This window comes from Mustela nigripes, chromosome 7 (assembly GCF_022355385.1).
Source record: "Mustela nigripes isolate SB6536 chromosome 7, MUSNIG.SB6536, whole genome shotgun sequence".
NCBI lineage: Eukaryota > Metazoa > Chordata > Mammalia > Carnivora > Mustelidae > Mustela > Mustela nigripes.
The window spans coordinates 110,213,328-110,225,529 of NC_081563.1; the positions used below are offsets into that span (position 1 = coordinate 110,213,328).

Below are 12,202 nucleotides of genomic sequence, written 5' to 3' on the forward strand. Positions count from 1 at the left end.
AAGAAGAAGAAGAAGAAGAAGAAGAAGAAGAAGAAGAAGAAGAAGAAGAAGGAGAAGAAGAAGAAGAAGAAATAAAAAGGAGGAGGAGGAGAGGGAGGAAAATGAGGAATAAGAACTGAAAGTTCTGCTTAAGAAAAAAGAATCCTCTTCCCCAAAGATTAATCTGAGTGTACCAAAGAGAATGAGGTGTTGGGAAGAGCCAAGAGTCCCAGGTTTGAGCAAGCTCTGAGTCTGCCTTTCACTGTGAAATCTCTGACCTCATTTCCTTGTTAATAAAATGAAGGAAATCAGCTTTGTTGTCTCTGAGCCCCCTCTGCTTCCAGCATCTATGTTTTCCACACTGTAATTCAGAAACTTGTAGTAATAACTTCTTACCAGAGGAAAGCATGTTGAGAGCCTCAATTTCACTTGCTTGTTTCTATTTCACCATTTGAGAGACAAGAAAGACACTGAGAAGTGAAGGGATTTGACCAAGGTCACAGCTAGTAAATGGAAAAATGGTGACAAGATGCCCAATTGGTCAAGCCAGTTTTAGACACAAATATCCAACAACCAAGTCACTAGTAAGACCCCTGATGAACATTTGGGTCATGTTTTTGCTCATTCCTCACTCTTACTGACTGAGTCCTTCCCTCAAGATCTCATAGTGGGGAAGAACCTGTCTCACAAAAAGATTATCAGGCATGTGACATTGTGAGTTAATCCCAGGATAAGGTGAGCACAGGACCCTGAGGGAGCGCGAGGGGAGGGTTAGCAGGGAGCATTGGTTTCTAGCAAATGCTCCTCTGAAAGAAGAGAGATGAGAGATGGGAGTTGAACCTTGCAGAGAAGGGGATGGATGGAATAGGGGGCTTGCATTGGAACTAAAGAACACACAGTACTGACAAAGGTCCAGATGCCACATGCAGCTCAGAGTCTATGAGCACCTGCAGCAGCGGAGAGAGAGTTGAAAGAGGTGGTGGCAGGACTTGGCAGGACTTTGTCTTGAAGGCAACTGATTGGGGGGTCTCTGGGGAATGATGGTGAGTGCTAAGGAGGAGAGGGGTCAGGTTCATACAGGATGCTGCAGAAGTCTTAGTGGAGTTTTAAGCTTTAAAAACATGAGAAGTATAAATGCTACAAACATTCCCCCCCCCCCCAAACCCCATCATTTGTAAGTTCAACTATTCAAATTTCTTTTGTGAATTTTGTTGGACTAAATGCCCTTCAATCAGACTGGGGAAGCTCCTTTCTAGTACTAGTGTTTTGACACTGGGTAATTCACTGGGTTACATTCGTTTCAGGGGTAATCCTAGCCATGGTTAAGTTCTGTGGAGAATGTTGATATTTTTGTTTTTAGTAGGTCACTGATCCTTATCCATTAAGGAATCGCTCCTCTTTCCCCCTCCATCCCCTTCCCTCCATCGCTACAGATTTATCAATTCTGGGTTTTTCACATAAATGGAATCATACAATATACAATCTTTGGTGTCTGGCTTCTTTCACCTAACATCATGTTTTGGAGGGCTGTCCATATCCTACTATATACCAGTACTTTATCCCTTTATATGCTGAAATGATACTCCATTATATGTGTATAAATCAGTTAATCTAGTCATCCACTGGTGGACATTCACTGTTTTCTCATCTTTTAGCTATCGTGAATAGTGCTGCTACAAATGTGTGTACAATGACTTGCTTGAGCACCTGTTCTCAATTTTTTTTTTTAAGAAGCATTCTATGATAATATTATCTGTTCAAGGGCTCCTGTTGCAAGTGGTAAACCAAGCATCGGCTTCCAGTCTGTGAGCCCAAGTTCACATATGTAGGAAGATAAAAGCAAACTGTGATCCATGCACATGCTGAAAACTAAAGGCTTATGGTTAATCACGTTGTAATGTTTAAATGTCTACAGCCTAGCAGCCAGAAGTCACAAGTCTTTTAGGTCTTTCTGGATGTCCCACAAGGTATGTGCACTTTTTTTCAGCTGAGCAACCTCGTCGTCCTTCAGCTTCTTTTGATCATATTGATTAATCCCTGACACTTCAGGAAACATGGAAGGCTCAGGAAGATTTCATTCTCCATGCTGTATATTCCCTTTACCATCACTGACACTGGATGAATCCTGGATAGATTTTCCAACATGGATTCAATGATATCAGCCACATTCAATCCAACACCCCAGTTGGTACATCCTTTTAGCTTCATGATGTCATAGGCACTTTTAACCACCATCTTCTCCACTTCCTTACGATTTTCACTGTCATTGCCTGTTCCCATTTCTGGATTCAGTTCCCGAGAGAAATGCCTGCCACATTGACTCCACTCCATGCAGCCACATTTGAGTCCCCATGTTCTCCCCAAATCCATTGATGGTAGCTTCTGGAATGAATGACAAGTTTTTCAGGGATAAGATAGTGAAATCTAGCAGAACCCAGATTACACCCACTTCCAATGACATGGTGCTTGGGTAGCCCACTTAGATTCCGGGTAACATATGTGAGAATATCCACTGGGTTGGAAACCACAATTATGATACAATCAGGACTGTACTTGACTATCTGGGGAATAACGAATTTGAAGACATTAAAATTCCTCTGCACCAGATTGAGACAGCTCTTGCTCTCCTGCTGATGGACTCCTGCGGTCACCGCTATAATCTTAGAATTGGCAATCACAGAGTAATCTTTATCTGCCACAATTTTAGGTGTCTGAAGAAATAAGCTCTCATGTTGCAGATCCATCATTTTGCCTTTATCTTCCAAAACATCTATAAGGGCAAGCTCATCAGCCAGAGACTTTTCTAGAATGCTGATGGCACACGCCATACCAACTTGTCCAATGCCCGCTACAGTTTGTTTGGGGTGGTTGCCTCTTCTTCTGCACCTGGTGCCATCAGTTTTTCCTTAAGAGTTGCCATTGTGCCCAGGAGAGAGATAGCCATTAAGATTTGTGCAAAGAAGACAATGTCAGCTACGTGAGTCTCCTTGGGCGCAGGATCTGCTCAATTTTTTAAAAAATATATAGACCTAAGAGTGAAATTATGGGGTCATGCAGTAATTTCATATTTAACGTTTTGAGGAACTGCCAAACTGTTAGAGGCCAAACTATTTTGCATTCTCGCCAGCAATGTACATGTCTTTCAATTTCTCCAAGACCTCACACCAACACTTTTTGTTTTTTTGATGATTATTGCCACCCAAGTGGGTGTGAAGTGGTACCACATTATGGTTCTTTTTAATTAATTATTTTAATTAACATATAATGTATTATTTGCCCCAGGGGTACAGGTCTGTGAATTGTCAGGCTTACACATTTCACAGCCCTCTCCATATCACATACCCTCTTCAATGTCCATAACCTAACCACCCTCTCCACACATTGTGTTTTTTTTTTTGTTTTTGTTTTAAAGATTTTATTTATTTATTTGACAGACAGAGAACACAAATAGACAGAGGCAGGCAGATAGAGAGGAAGGGAAGCAGGCCCCCTCTGAGCAGAGAGCCTGATGCGGGACTCGATCCTAGGACCCTGAGATCATGACCTGAGCTGAAGGCAGCGGCTCAACCCACTGAGCCACCCAGGCGCCCCACACATTGTGGTTTTAACACGCTTTGTTCTAACTAATGATATTGAGTGTCTTTTCATGTGCTTTTGGCCATTTGTTTAACTTCCTTGGGGAAAGTGTCTATTTTGCCCATTTTTAAGTTGTGTTGTTTGTCTCTTGTTGTAAGAATGTTTTATATAATCTGGATACTAGACTTTTATCAGGTATATAATTTACAAATATTTTATCCAATCTGTAGGTTGTCTTTTCACTTTTCTGATAATATCCTTTGGTGTCTGTAATTTCAATAGAAGTTTGACTTATCTATTTGTTGTTGTTGTTCATGGTTTTGGTGTCATGTCTAAGAATCCATTGACAAATCCAAGGTCATGAAGATTTACACCTCTATTTTTTTCTAGCAGTTTTATAGTTTTAGCCCTTATGTTAGGTTGGTCCATTCTGACTTGATTTTTTTATGTGATGTAAGGTAAAGGTCCAACTTCATTCTTCTCTCTGTGGATATCCAGTTTTCCCAGCAGGTTTGCTGAAAAGACTATCCATTTCCCATGGATTGTTTTGGCACTCTTGTTGAAAATAGGTTGACCACATATATGAGGGTTGATTTCTGAGTTCTCTATTCTATTCCATTGGTCTATGAGTTTATCCTTATGCTAAAACCACATAGTTTTTTTTTTAATTACTATAGCTTTATAGTAAATTTTGAATTCTGGAAATGTAAGTTTCTTTCTTTCTTTCTTTCTTTCTTTCTTTCTTTTGCACAAAGTCAAAAGGTACGTATATTACTAGCAAAATACCACAAAGGAGTCAACACACCAAAGAATATGAAAACTGATATCATGCATATAGAAAAAGTTCTGATTGGTCTTGTATCAAAGGCTTCAATAAAATATATAAATTATCTAATAAATTTGTATCAAGGAAATGAGACTACTTAGTCTCTTAGTCCATTTAAAAAGCTTAAAGAAAAAAACATTTATTTTTCATAGTTCTGGAGACTGAGAAGAGCAAGATCAATAATTATGAATAAAGACCAAAAAATTGCATTCTTGGGTATTTACCCTAAGATACAGATGTAGTGAAAAGAAGAGCCATATGCCCCCAGTATTCATAGCAGCAATGTCCACAGTAGCCAAACTGTGGAAAGAGCCGAGATGCCCTTCAACAGATGAATGGATAAAGAAGATGTGGTCCATATATACAATGGAATGTTACTCAACTGTCAGAAAGGATGACTACCCAACTTTTGCATCAACATGAATGGGACTGGAGGAGATTATGTTGAGTGAAATAAGTCAAACAGAGAAAGCAAATTATCGCAGGGTTTCACTTATTTGTGGAACATAAGGAGTAGCATGGAGGACATTAGGAGAAGGAAGGGAAAACTGAAGGAGGAGAAAGCAGGCTGGGAGAATGAACCATGAGAAACTATGGACTTCAGGAAACAAACAGAGGGTATTAGAAGGGGAGGAGGTTGGGATCACAGGTGAGCCTGGTAATGGGTATTAAGAAGGGTACGGATTGTATGGAGCACTGAGTGTTATATGCAAACCATGAATCATGGAATACTACATCAAAAACTAATGATGTACTGTATGGGGACTAACATAACACAATAATAAATTAAAAAAAAAAAAAGAAGAGCTTGAGTCCTTCGTAAGCATCAGAATAAGCAGTTTAATGTGCAGCGCAGACCATACAGCCATGTAGCAGAATCCAATCCATGCTCATTTTCCACTGTCTGGTAACTGTGTAATTATGCTGGAGTGTCCCATATTTTCTTTTTCTTTTTTTAAATGGAAGTTCAGGACATGATTGTTCTTTGTATGGCCTCCATCTTTCTTTATTTTACATTACTTTTTTAAGGTTATAGATTTAGCAGTCATTCAGCAATTCTCTTTTTGGGGGGACCCCAGTTGTCTTTACTCAAAATTATTGATCTTGGAATTTGCAGTCTCCAGAATTATGAAAAGTTCTTCCATTTCAAAATTGTTTTGACTATTTGGAGCCCCCTGCAATTCCATATGAACTTAAGATTTGGCTGTTTCACTGTCTCAAAAAAAGGCCATTGAGATTTTGATTGGGAATGGATTGAATCTATACATATCTTTGAGGGGTACTGACGTCTTAACAATACGAACTCTTCCACTCCATGAACACAAGATGTTTTCCCATATATTTAGGTCTCTTTTGGTTTCTTTCACCAGTGTTTTATTGTTTTCAGCATATATGTCATTCACCTCCGCAGTTAAATTTATTCTTGGGTATTTTTTGTTTGTTTGTTTAGGATGGTGTTGTAAATGGAATCACTTTTTAAAATTTCCTTTTTGGATTGTTCATTGTTGAATATTGTTGAAATAGCCATTTTGTAGATTCTTTGGGATCTTCTATACATGGGATCATGCCATCTGTAAATAAAGATAGTTTGTTTCTTCTTTTCCAATATGAATGCCTCTTATTTATTTTGCTTGCCTAATCACTCTGGCTAGGACGCAGTGCAACGTTGAATAGCAGTGGTAAAGCTTCTATCCTTGCCTTGTTTCTGATCTTTGTCCATGATATCACCCCTTAGCTCTTGTTTTAAGGGTCATCTGTGTTAGGATACCTGTTTTCCCAGATAAAAGACAGCAGTTTCCTGTGAAATAAAGCCTTTGTAGACATAGGCGTAAAAGTAATGAATCTCTAAGCCTATATAGAGCCCACACATGACAACCCCTATGGTCAATGAGAAAACAGGCAGGGTATAGAAATTGGGCTGTGTTCTATCTGTTGACAATAATAAGACCTAATCAAGTAAACAAAGTTTTCTCACTTTGATCCTCTCAATAGCTTCTCATCTGCAAATATGGATCTGAGAATCAGAGAAGCAAGTGACTAAACTTCCATGACAGAAAGAACTTTTTATCTCAAGCCATTACTTAGCTTTGAATCCCTGATTTGGGAACTTCCCAGAAGAGACCTTGGGCATTCCCTCTTTCCCTTCACTCCCCCCCCCCCCTTTCCCCACAGCCTCATCCCCTCTGGGCCCAAATGTCATGGCAGCACATGACTATATACTGGCATGGATTAGACCTTGGTTGTCCATGGCCTTTAGTTTTGTGTTGGCTACTTTCATGTTCTTCTCATTTCTTGTGAAATAAAACCCTGTCCATCTCAACTGCCACTAAACCTTAGCCCCTTGGGAAAAGCCAGATAACTTGGTAGGCTGAGTCCCCCTACCCTTCCTTCCTTGGCAGTGTGGGCCAAGCCCTGTAGGGAGCACCATTGGCCCCAGTTGTGGATTCTTACACTACACCAAGTCCTTATTATTCCAGTGCCAGATAGAGGCCTGAATGCCAACACAGGGCCAACAAGAAGTCTGGCCAGCTCGTGCTCTCTGCTTCGTGTACATATTTCTTCCTTAAATAAAGTAAAATAAAATGTATACCATTGTAAAATGCAAGAAATATAAGAAATATTGAAGTTAAAAGATTATGTTTTCCCTTCTACTTCCTAACTCGTAGATCCAAAACCCCTGAGTGTGCTTGGGGGAGCTTGCCTGTATGGTTCCAAGTGAATCAAGGATTTGGCACATGGGAAGCATGTGGTCATCACAGGCTTTACCTTCAGACAGTCCCAGTTAGTTCCCAGGTATGTTTTTTCCTGTTGAGCTAGCTGGATGGCTTTAGCTTATTTCCCTACTTGTTATATGGGGATAATTATAACACATATTCTACTACAGGGTGACTTTTAGGGTTGAATGAAAACTTTCCCTCCATATTTTGATTTCTCACTCTAGATCCATAGATGGACCCTCCTTCTCCTTGAGCTTATCATCACATTAACTATGTTCTTTCTTACAGTTGCCAAAATTAGGAATAACCTCTTGTAGAATTTATACTTGCCTTAAGCTTATCTATGCTTCAAGACGCAGCTGAAGCCCAGCCCCTTCAAAGGAGACCAAGAGGACATGTCCGTCCTACACAAATCTCTTCCTCCTCTGAGCTCCTGTAGGGCCATGACCTGGCAGGGTAGGAGGAAGATTGGGGAGAAAATGTGGGCAGGTGGTAAGTGTCCACAGTACTGGTCAGAACAATTAAAGCCATCAGAGTGGAAGGAACACGTTACTAAGCAATGTCAAACTGTGCTGAGTTTTAGGGAGGTAAGTTCTTCTTATTTTTTCTTTAAGATTTTATTTATTTATTTGACAGAGAGAGAGAGAGATCACAAGCAGGCAGAGAGGCAGGCAGAGAGAGAGGGGAAAGCAGGCTCCCTGTTGAGCAGAGAGCCCAATGTGGGGCTTGATCCCAGGACCCTGAGATCATGACCTGAACAGAAGGCAGAGGCTTAACCCACTGAGCTACCCAGGCACCCTGGGAGGTAAGTTCTTATTAAATAAAATCTCCATTTTATAGATCTATAGATTTTATAGATGAGGAATCGAAAGTGCCAAGAGGTATGTCTTGCACGGAAGGAAAATACCTCTTTTTGCTTCTACTTTTACCTGGATTTTGCCTACCTCTTACTAGTATCTGTCTGTTAACAAAGGCAGAGTTGGTAATCTGCCTGTTCAGGCCAGGCATGATTATACCACCCCTACTTACGAGTCAGAACCCCTGGTATTAAAGGTCATGCCCATACCCAGGTCTCCATTTCCGGTCCTCTCTGCTGTTCTTGCAGTGGCCTTTATCTCCTGTCATCATAGTCGCACATGAACATACTGCTCTTTGCTTTTGGCTTAGATTTGAATTCTCCAAAATAGCTTTAGGAGGCCTCTGCTAATTAATATCCAAAAACCTCACCCCCAATGCAGAGCTGAGCACTTTGAGTAGATATCTCTTGATGACTGGACTGACTGGTAGTTTCTTCCCTAACCTCTAGCCCTGTCCTTTCCATGGACAGGCCATCTGTATGCACTAATGTTTGGGATTAACAATGTAGCATTTAGAACATAACGAATTGGCCTTAGGAATGTCTGAAACTAGAGTCGGATTAGCAGAAGATCTATTATCGATGTTTAAGCACAGACCTCAGTCCCTTCCATCCCCTCCACTCTCACATCTCACCATCCTCTGAAATCAAGATCTCACTGTATTTCCAGAGTGAGGAAATGAATCCAAGATTGGTCTGACTCATAGAGTCTTAGGGAACTCTTTAGTCCCTGGAGGGTCCGTTGGAAGAAAAGAGGTGAGCAATATGACATCTCTAGATTGAAATGTCAACCCTTCCTCAAATTGCACAGAGGCAAATCCTTTTCTCCAAATTATAGCTTCTTCTCCAACCACCTCCTAACTCTGCTCTCTCCCACCATGACAATCACTCACTTTGCATAATAAGCAGTTGGAATCATTATTAAAGGAGGTAAATGAGTAAAACTTCCAATGTTTCTCTTCCTCTTTCTTCCTTCTCCTCATCCTCCTTTTTCATTACCATCACCACCATCATCTGCATTATCATTCTCATCCTTAAAACTTGTTACGTCTTCCCATGGGCCAAACACTAAAACTAAATCACATCATTTAATCCTCTCATTGTCCCCACAAGACACATGCTATTGTCACACTGTTCTCTTTCCTGTTGGAGAGGTTGTATGGCATGATGACTAAGGATTCAGGTTCTGGGGGCGCCTGGGTGGCTCAGTGGGTTAAGCCGCTGCCTTCGGCTCAGGCCATGATCTCAGGGTCCTGGGATCGAGTCCCGCATCGGGCTCTCTGCTCAGCAGGGAGCCTGCTTCCTCCTCTCTCTCTCTCTGCCTGCCTCTTTGCCTACTTGTGATCTCTCTCTGTCAAATAAATAAAAAAAAAAAATCTAAAAAAAAAAAAAGAATTCAGGTTCTGGGATTGGAGGACTTGGGTTCAAATCTTACTCCAATATTTATTGCCCACGAGACTAGAGGCCAGTTACTTAAACTCTATAAGCTTTGATTTCCTCATCTATAAATAAAGATAATATAGTGTCTACCTAGTGCTTAAGAGTCCTAGAAAAGGTGGAAAAGAATGGAGGGAAAACAGAAAGGGCTAGATAGATTTACAGGAAGAAATTTCTTACAAGTAAATGGTGTGATTTGGCTATAAATTAGGAAAAGATTAAAGTAAGTGAGTGATTACAAAGAATTGATTGTATTAGAAGAATAGAAACTTTGGTCCAGAAGATCGTGAGAGGCACATGGGTTCCAATTTCCAATATTCCCTGGTTCAGAGGCTAGACAGCCAAGTCCTGAAAAGGTCACATAGCCTTGGGTGTTGGAATCTGGGAAATGGGTACAGCTGGAAGTTGAGTGAGCTGACTGCTACCCAACTCTCTCCCTGAGGCATTTCTCCTTGATTCTCTTATTGGCTTTGTATGCTGTTGGGAATGTTAGGACAGAAGGGACTCCCTCCCTGACTTCTGTGTCTCCTTCTGCCTTTTGGGCATTGCTGGACCAGACTGGAAGATGTCTCCTACATACCCACTCCTATAAATGGCCAGGGAGATGGTCTTGGAGTACAGAAAGTAACAATCTCTCTCAGATCTCTCATTTCCTCTTATATGTGTGTGTGCACACACACATGCACGTACAGGTGAAACACTTGCATAGACTTGCTCTGTATGAAAGGAGTCGATGCCTGCTCTCCCAAAACCTGTATGAAAACTACACAGCCTTGTAAACAAGAAAACAGAGAAACACTTTCAGTAAACAAGAAGCATTCATATCTAGAGGTCCCAATTTGTGGACTGGATTTCAGGAAGATATGGCAGGTTCAGTGGTTGGAAACTCCCATTGGAATTTTTCTTAGTAGCAGTATTCTTTTTTTTTGAATAATCTATTCTTTTTTTTTAAGATTTTATTTACTTATTTATTTAATAGAGAGAGATCATAAGTAGGCAGAGAGGTAGGCGGGGGGCGGGGGGAAGCAGGCTCCCTGCCAAGCAGATTTCGATGCAGGGCTCAATCCCAGAACCCTGAGATCATGACCTGAGCCGAAGGCAGAGGCTTAACGCACTGAGCCACCCAGGTGCCCCAGTAGCAATATTCTTAATGGTATTTGCGTCCATAAAATCCTATATCACTCAATAGGGCTGAAATGCTGTACATCCACAATAAAAATATGAAACTATGTTCCTTCAAAATTCATAAATAGAGCACCAAATGCTAACATTGACTATGAGCAAGGCTTATTTTTTTTTTCTTTGACTGTTCATGGTTGATAACAAGAAAACTTATTCAAGGAGGAAAAGAGGGCTGATTAAGAGTTTAATAGTCTCTGGACACCAGTAGATAGCATTAAACATTTCCATTTTTCCTGAAGTGTATTCCAAGCATTATTCATCTCAACCTTGATTAAGGTTGTTTTTGCTGGCATTTAGACCACAGAGAATGGATGAGGGAAGAGGTGGGGGGTGGTGGGGGAGAAGAGGACAAGGAAGAGGAGGGAACGTTCAAAGATGAATTTACAAATAATAAATGCATTGTTTGGTATATAATTAGTTGATAACGAACGGTGAGAAAGCAACAGAAAAAGGAATATTTAGAAATAAATAATCAGGTCAGGCAGTTCTTTATATTAACTTCCTTCCTGACTGCTGCCTGGAGCTGGAGAAGAAGGGGAGGAGAGAGTTTGGAGGGGATTTCAGAATGGTTCAAGAGAAGGGGAGCTATATCAAAATTGAATTTTACATGTGTAAGTCTTTGGAGAGTCAGATGTTTCTAATGCAGGGAATGCCTATATTTGCCTACCCGTAACAGCTGCTCATCAAATGATTATAAAATTGAATATTTTTGTGATATCTCACCCTATTATTATTCTCATTGTCTAGAGTTTGACACAGACTTACCAGAAAGTGAGATTTCGAGACCTGAGGTACATTCTCTCACCCTCCTGCTGGATCAGTGTTCCCTGACTTTATGCACATATATGAACCACCTTCTACCAACCATCACAAATCCTCTTGATCCACACCAAACTCCATCTCTAACTGAGCCATTGAGTCCTCACACAATTGAGAAATCTGATTAAATGTACGATGTGTCTACTGCAGCAGTAAGAAAGAGGAAGGAAGAATTTTGTGAATGGAGATATTTCTCTCAGCTAGACACACAGATTCAATAGAAATGGTTATCATTTGTCTTGAGTCATCCTTGACTCACCATCTGTAAATGGAATATTCAGCCATGCAATGAAGCTTCCAGCCTTTGTTCTCAAGTCTGGAACATGGCTCAAATGACGTGTTGCCTACGGAATCAAGACGATAGCAGTTGGGTTCTTGAATAAGCAAAGTACTTCTCAGGAAAAGGTGGTCCAAAAGACATGTCATCAATACCAAGAACAAAATCAAGTGCATAAAAGGCTTTTTTAAAAAAACTTTTTTTATTAACATATAATATATTATTTGCCCCAGGGGTTCGGGTCTGTGAATCATCAGACTTACACATTTCACAGCACTCACCATAGCACCTATCTTATAAAAAGCTCTTAATAAACATTTGTTGAATGAACTAACTTTTGAATGAACAGGTTGGTGAGGAAGAGAGGAGTAGGGAGATTACTGGCATTAATTTTCTGGCATGGCGGACAGTGCTAGCTTGGGGGTAGTATTAGCTAAGTGGATACATGAAAAGGGGAGGTCTTGAAGAGTAGTTATAGACTGTTAAATTCAATGAGTTCAATTTTGAACATGTTGAACTGAATGGTCTGGGGA

General features: G+C 40.5%; 1 pseudogene; it reads right to left on the reverse strand.

The window, feature by feature from the left end:
• Positions 1 to 1,909: 1,909 nt before the first annotated feature.
• On the reverse strand, positions 1,910 to 2,899 carry LOC132022679 (L-lactate dehydrogenase B chain-like; annotated as a pseudogene).
• Positions 2,900 to 12,202: the final 9,303 nt, after the last annotated feature.